Genomic DNA, 6,196 nt, shown 5'->3' on the forward strand with positions numbered 1-6,196 from the left:
CACAAAGACGTCAGGGTGGGTGACAGGCGGCTGGAGCTCGGGGGGTGAGCTTCTCACCTGATGGGAGGATGGAGTTGCTCAAGGAGGCATCCATACACCTGGGCGGAGTGGGGTGCATCCCCATCCCCGGGGCCTGCACACCCTTACCAGCTGGGGACACCTGTCAGCCCAAAGGCCCCCGCACACTTGGTGTCCCCAGCTGGCCGGTGAGCGCGGAGGCATGAGGGCACGTCTGGGGCAGGGTGCGCCTGGCTGGCACCGAACCCACCTCTGGAAAAGCAAAGGGTGAGAGGGGATGGGATCAATGTCTGAGATACACACACACACACACACACACACACACACACGCTGTTTGGTCGGGAACTTTTTGTCTGTTTTTTGCTTCCATTTCCCTCCAGGTCTAGCTTGGCTCGCTTGCCCTTGCGCTCCTAAATTAGGTAATTAATCCACGTGAACTTGCATCCAAATGTGCCCTCAGAATAATATCCAACTTGGCTCCGAGGTTTTATGACCTGTGACTGGTTCAATTGGGCACTTCTATCCTACACAGTGTTGCTTCGTTGAAAATGATGCATTTCATTTTTTGGAGATAGACATCGTAAAGGGAGCCCATTCAGTCGAGCGCTGTTGTGCTCACTGTCTACATGAGTGGTTTTGCTGTATCTCAGAACGCAGCTCTTCATTTCTAGGTGGATGGCAGTTATTCAGTTGTTGTTTGATAAAAGTAAGTAATTCACTGATCTGGATGAGAAGAACGCATTTGATCCAGTGGATTACTACAACGCGTGGACTGGTTATACCAGAAAAACGAAAGCCACCCAAAGCTGTTTCTTGATAGAAAAAGAAAGGAGAAAGAGCAGTAAAAATTTAAAAAAAAAAAAAAAAAAAAGCCCAAGTGCTAAAATTGCCTTTTCCTGAGAGAGTTTAGTGGCGACTGTGTATTTCCAGTGTTTCCATGCGGCAGCTGTACCACCTGAAATCCCCCCCGCCCGTGCCGGGAACCTCATTTCATAAGTCAGCTATGCGAAGTCCTGGACAGAGGACAGCGGCTCCGTGCTCCTTTGAGCCTCTTCCCCCTATTTTTCTAGGATAACCCACATGAAAAATTCATGCCCTTCCCGTTGTGAAACTCTGGCTGAGCACAGAGTTTCTGTGCTCATGAAAACAGAGCTTCCTCCCTGCCTCTTTCATAATGGAAACGTCGCTTATTCAGCTAATTTAGTCTGCAGCTCAAGTCCATACTCTTCCGTGAAATTTAAATCTCATAATAACTTTAAACAAAAAAATCTCCCCAGGAAAATTGTGGAAAAAACTCAGCGTCCTTTCTGGACCATCCCATGTAGTCCTTCCTCTCCAGGTCGTTTTTCGGGGTCTATTTTACACGCTTAGGGCTATGTTATCTTTGGGGGAAATTTTTTTGAGATCATCGCTCAGATTCTTGAATTCTGGCTGCTCGACCCAAAAGTCACCCCCTTCCATAAGCGTATAAGCAACATGGGAGAGTAAATTGCCCACAGAAATTTCCCTTATGTCTGTTTCTGCCGAAAAATAGCACGGGCTGGTGTAACCTGTGATTCAGCCGAACTTGCAAGTAAAACTTAGTTTTGCATCAGAAAAACATCTCCTATAGGCTAATTGCATATATTGTAAGGAGACTTGATCTTTTTTCATTCTTTAAATTACAACTCATTTGTTTAAAGGACTACTTGTCAAAAGAAAGCTTTAAGTAGTGAGTTAAAAAAGCAGTGTTAAATAATTGAATTGACTGTGATAAAATTGCCTTCGTTTAAATAGACTAGTCGGTTTAATGAATTGTGCTTTTATAGGGTGAGATAAATCTAATGTGAACTCAAGTAGTTCCACCAGAAGCACTGAATTTGGATAGATTAGAGGAAAGGCAAGACAATACTTACAAGAATGCAGTTATATTTGATTTTATTAATATTGAATCTGATGATGAAACCTTTTTTTTCTGCCAGGTTAGTAATAATGAATTTAAAATTGTACCAAGAACCTTACCCACATCTTGAGCTGTTCAAGTGGAGGAGAAACTCTATTTGTTCTTTCTCTCATGGAGAAACAGTAACTGGAGGTTTAATTAGGAGTGCGGCACTTACCTTCCAATTCTTAGGAAGAGATTCAACTTACAAACCTCCAGCATTGGTTGGAATTATTTTGGCAGTGAGACCGTGGCAGGAAATTAATTTCATATTTTGAGTAAATCTGGCAGGTTTACTTTCCTGTTTAATGTTGAAAAGGGTTTTTATAACATGCCATTAAGCTACCATGCAGGCCTGTGTAGCAACGCTTGGGGGTGACTTCAAAAGGGAAACTGAACTGGAATATTTTGGAGCTCTTGATTATACTCCTTGTGTTGTTAAGTGTTGAAATACATTTTATGTGCTTAAAAACAGAGAAGCAACTTAAGAAAAAAGAACTAAAGTAAAACAAGTACAAACTTAAGGCTGTGTTCTCATCAAAAAGGAATCATGCATTAAGACTGTGGATCATGACTTAGGTTGGCAATTCAATTTCAAATTGGCTGAATGGTGGAGACCAAATTCTTTGTTACATAGGTCAAAGCTGGGAGAGATAGCATCGGCTCCCGCATTCCCAGGACCCCTGCCCCCATGCGAGCTTGTCCGCTCTCCAACTGACCTGTGGAATTCCTATTCTAGTACTTAGTGCCGGAGAAGTAGCTTCTTAACTTAAGGCAAAATTCCTTCCACCATCCACGCCCAGGCATCCTGCTTGGTATTTATGTTTTAACTTTGAAGAGAACAGAGGAAAAGAAGTCAAAATCCAGTTGAAAATACGGAGCAGAGATAATCGATTCTGATTTTAAAGTCGGGATCTAGTTAGCACCAGCAAGCAGAATGGAGTGTTTATGTAACTAGAATCGTTTGAGTACACCCCAAACCTTTAAATGCTTTAGACTTATTTTTATAATTGAGGTTTTTTCTTTCCTATTACACAAGTTGCGCTTGCCGTAGAAACTTTAAACGATAGAGAGGAAAGTATATCCTAGTCATCATTCCATCTGTTTATCAATCTCTTATTAATATGTGGGCTGAAGGGGAGCCAGGTGAAGGGATGGCGGTGGTGATCGGGAGAACATTCTAGATGGATGACTTCATCCCCAGTAGGCAGATGGAGGTTGGGCGGGGTCTGTGTGTTCTGGGAGTAGATCACTGAGGAATGAGCAAGATGGAAAGTGGCAAAGAAGATTGCAACGGTGGGGGATAAACCCTACGGCATCCCCTCTCCCCATCACGTGAAGGGACTTGACCGTATTCCCAGGACAGTAGGAGATAAAGAATTTGGATCTCCGCATCAACGTGGTCTCTCTTGCTTTCTCTTTCATTGGTACTGGTTGGCAGTTGCTTGTTTTGCTGACTTTGTATTTTATTGTTCTGTCTTATGAGAAGGTTATCTACAATATGATTTGTGTGGGCTGATGAGTTTCACCATCCAGCTTTCTCAGCATTTACTTAATCTCACTCTTTTTTGTATCTTTGGATTGTTACTGTTTTTGCTGTTACTACAGTGATCAGATCAACATCCTTGTAGGTAAATATTTGCACTTATTCACGGTTGTCCAAGGCAGGGTTCGTTCAAGTTCATAGTGTGAGTTGCCAAGTTGCTTTCCCCGGAGGTGGGGGGAATTTCAGGTTCTGTGATAAGAGTTTTAAACAGTTATTTGCAAAACTGGCATCTACCTGAAGTTTCTTATTTGATAGATAAGTTTGAGCCATGTAGGGGAAATCGATAAAATTCCCATCTTCCCCTCTGATTGTTTTAATCAAGAACGACAGGACTGTGGCTTCCTTGGTGGCACAGGCAGCTGGGCGCCGCACTGTGAAGCTGTCCACAGCCTCTGCAGTGCTGGTTTGATCCCTGGCTGCCGCGGAGCAACCCACATGGCGCAGCAGACCTCTCCCGTCTCGCCCGCTGCTCCCCTCAGCAGTGCTTTTGGTCAGTCTGCCTGTTCTGTTCCCCACTCTGTCTCTGGTGAATCCTCTCACCCTCCGGCACATCTGACCTGTACCCCGGTTCTTGTATAAATAAAAAAATAAAACTTTAAAAAAAAAAATGACAGGACTCTTCTGTTTTCTGGTTGAACAAGGATCCCTAAATTATGTTGCCAGCTTCCACATCTCTAGATGGTATGTTGTTTCTTACATTTATATCACATAGGTAGGGAAAAACTTAACTTATACACTAAAACCTATACAGAGAATCTAAATATTAAAAATGTGTCTTTGGGGTGAATTTTTGAGATGAACATTAACCATCATTGAGGTGCCTTTAAAAATAGAATGGATAACAGAAATAAATACAAAACCAGATGACAAAGAGCATCCAATAAACTAGAAGATTTCTTTTTCTCTGGATGATGAAGTTCCATCTCTGAGGTTCCAAGGTTATTTTTGAGCAATTGCTTAAAATTTTCAACACCAGGACCGCTATGTTATCTCTGGGTTTCCTCATCCCAGCTCAGACGCTTGGCAGTCCTTCCCAGCTTTGATGTGCCTCTGGCTGTTTGGCTCCTGTGTCCAAGTTTGTTCTTTCTAGCTTTTACTCACTCCTCTCCTTAATGGGTTTTGGCTGCTGTTGGCTTTCTGGGTTTGTGCACCCCGGGCAAGCTCAGATGGGCAGACCGTCCTCACCTAGTGTCCCGTCTGACCCACCATGGCAGCTGGGAGGAAGACGAGCTCTGGACCCAGCACTGGGCCAGCTCCGAACTGCTCACCCTCGGCTGGGGCAGACATTTGGACAGTCAAGTGTCTATTTTCTTAAGCTGTTGAAAGAGTTGCTTAAATTTCCCAACAAATTATCAGATATTTGTGGCCATCTCCTTTGGTGTCATTCGGGCAAAAAATGAACAAAAGACCCTATTCCTGCCTCCAGATGAGTGAACTGTGTACTCGAGTTAATTAACGGGGGGCATAGTGTTGTATAAAGCCATCACCCTGAAAGTAGGTCTGCTCAGAACCATGCATCTCTTTTTCCAAATGGGGGTAGACGTTTCTCTTTGGAGAAAGGGGGGCAGGCACGGCCACTTTGGGAAAAGCAAGTGTATTTATAACCAACTCCTGCCCCTCCTCCCGAGCCCGTGTGTGCTGACAGAGATGGTGAAATGCTCAGTTAAGTGGGTAATTCAACCAGGGCAGTGGTAGTCCCACCCCCGAGTCAAGGACAGTGTTTATCTCTTTACCAGGACTTCTTTGTGATGTTCACGATGGTGGTGGTGGAGGAGAGGATGTGGATGCTGATGGTGGAGAGGATGCTGATGATGGCGTTGGAGAGGATGCTGATGGTGGAGACGATGCTGATTATGGTGGAGATGATGCTGCTGATGGTGGTGGAGATGGTGATGATGGCGGTGGTGGAGATGATGGCGTGGTGGTGGAGATGATGCTGATGATGGAGGAGATGCTGGTGATGGTGGTGGAGATGCTGATGGTGGTGGTGCTGATGGTGAGATGATGGTGGTGATGGTGGGATGGTGGTAGAGATGATGATGCTGCTGCTGCTGGTGATGATGATGATGATGGTGATGGTGATGATGATGATGATGATGATGATGAACATGTCGAGATAAATATACATTTTAGGAAAGTGAAAGTCTCAAGGTGAAGGAAGACCCGGACTGTGCTGCTTGTTTCCCAGGCACCTTTTCAAGGTCACGTCCTACCGTGATCATAGGGAATAAAAGGATTTTCACACGCTGGATTCTTAGACATTTTAGTTGCTCGTTCTCTGGATCCATACTCTGCTTTTCATTCATCTGGAAAAATGTCAGCACAGTCCTGGCAAACCCACGCTCTCCAACAGTTCCATCATCTTCCTCTCTTCAGTGGCATTTCAGGAGTTCATAGCAGAAACTACCCTTTTACCATGATTTCTACATGCATGCCAAGAGTAGCCCAGGGGTTTTGCCTGCCGAACGTGCTTTTTGTTCCTATGGGAGAGACATCACTACCTTGCTTTTGTGGAGAAGGAAATGGGAGCTTTCAGACTAATGTTATAAAACAAGTAAATGGCAAGGCCAGGTTTTAATTCAGTGTGGAGCTGGATGAAACACTCCTGTCTCTTCCCCAAATCTCCAATATCAAGAAGCTTCCTTATTAGTACAAAGTAGAATTCAAAACTTCTGAAAAACCGAGCAAGAAGTACACACAGGCAGTTAAAG

Source organism: Talpa occidentalis, unplaced genomic scaffold (assembly GCF_014898055.3).
Source record: "Talpa occidentalis isolate TD23 unplaced genomic scaffold, MPIMG_talOcc4v2.1 talOcc4.2, whole genome shotgun sequence".
Taxonomy (NCBI): domain Eukaryota; kingdom Metazoa; phylum Chordata; class Mammalia; order Eulipotyphla; family Talpidae; genus Talpa; species Talpa occidentalis.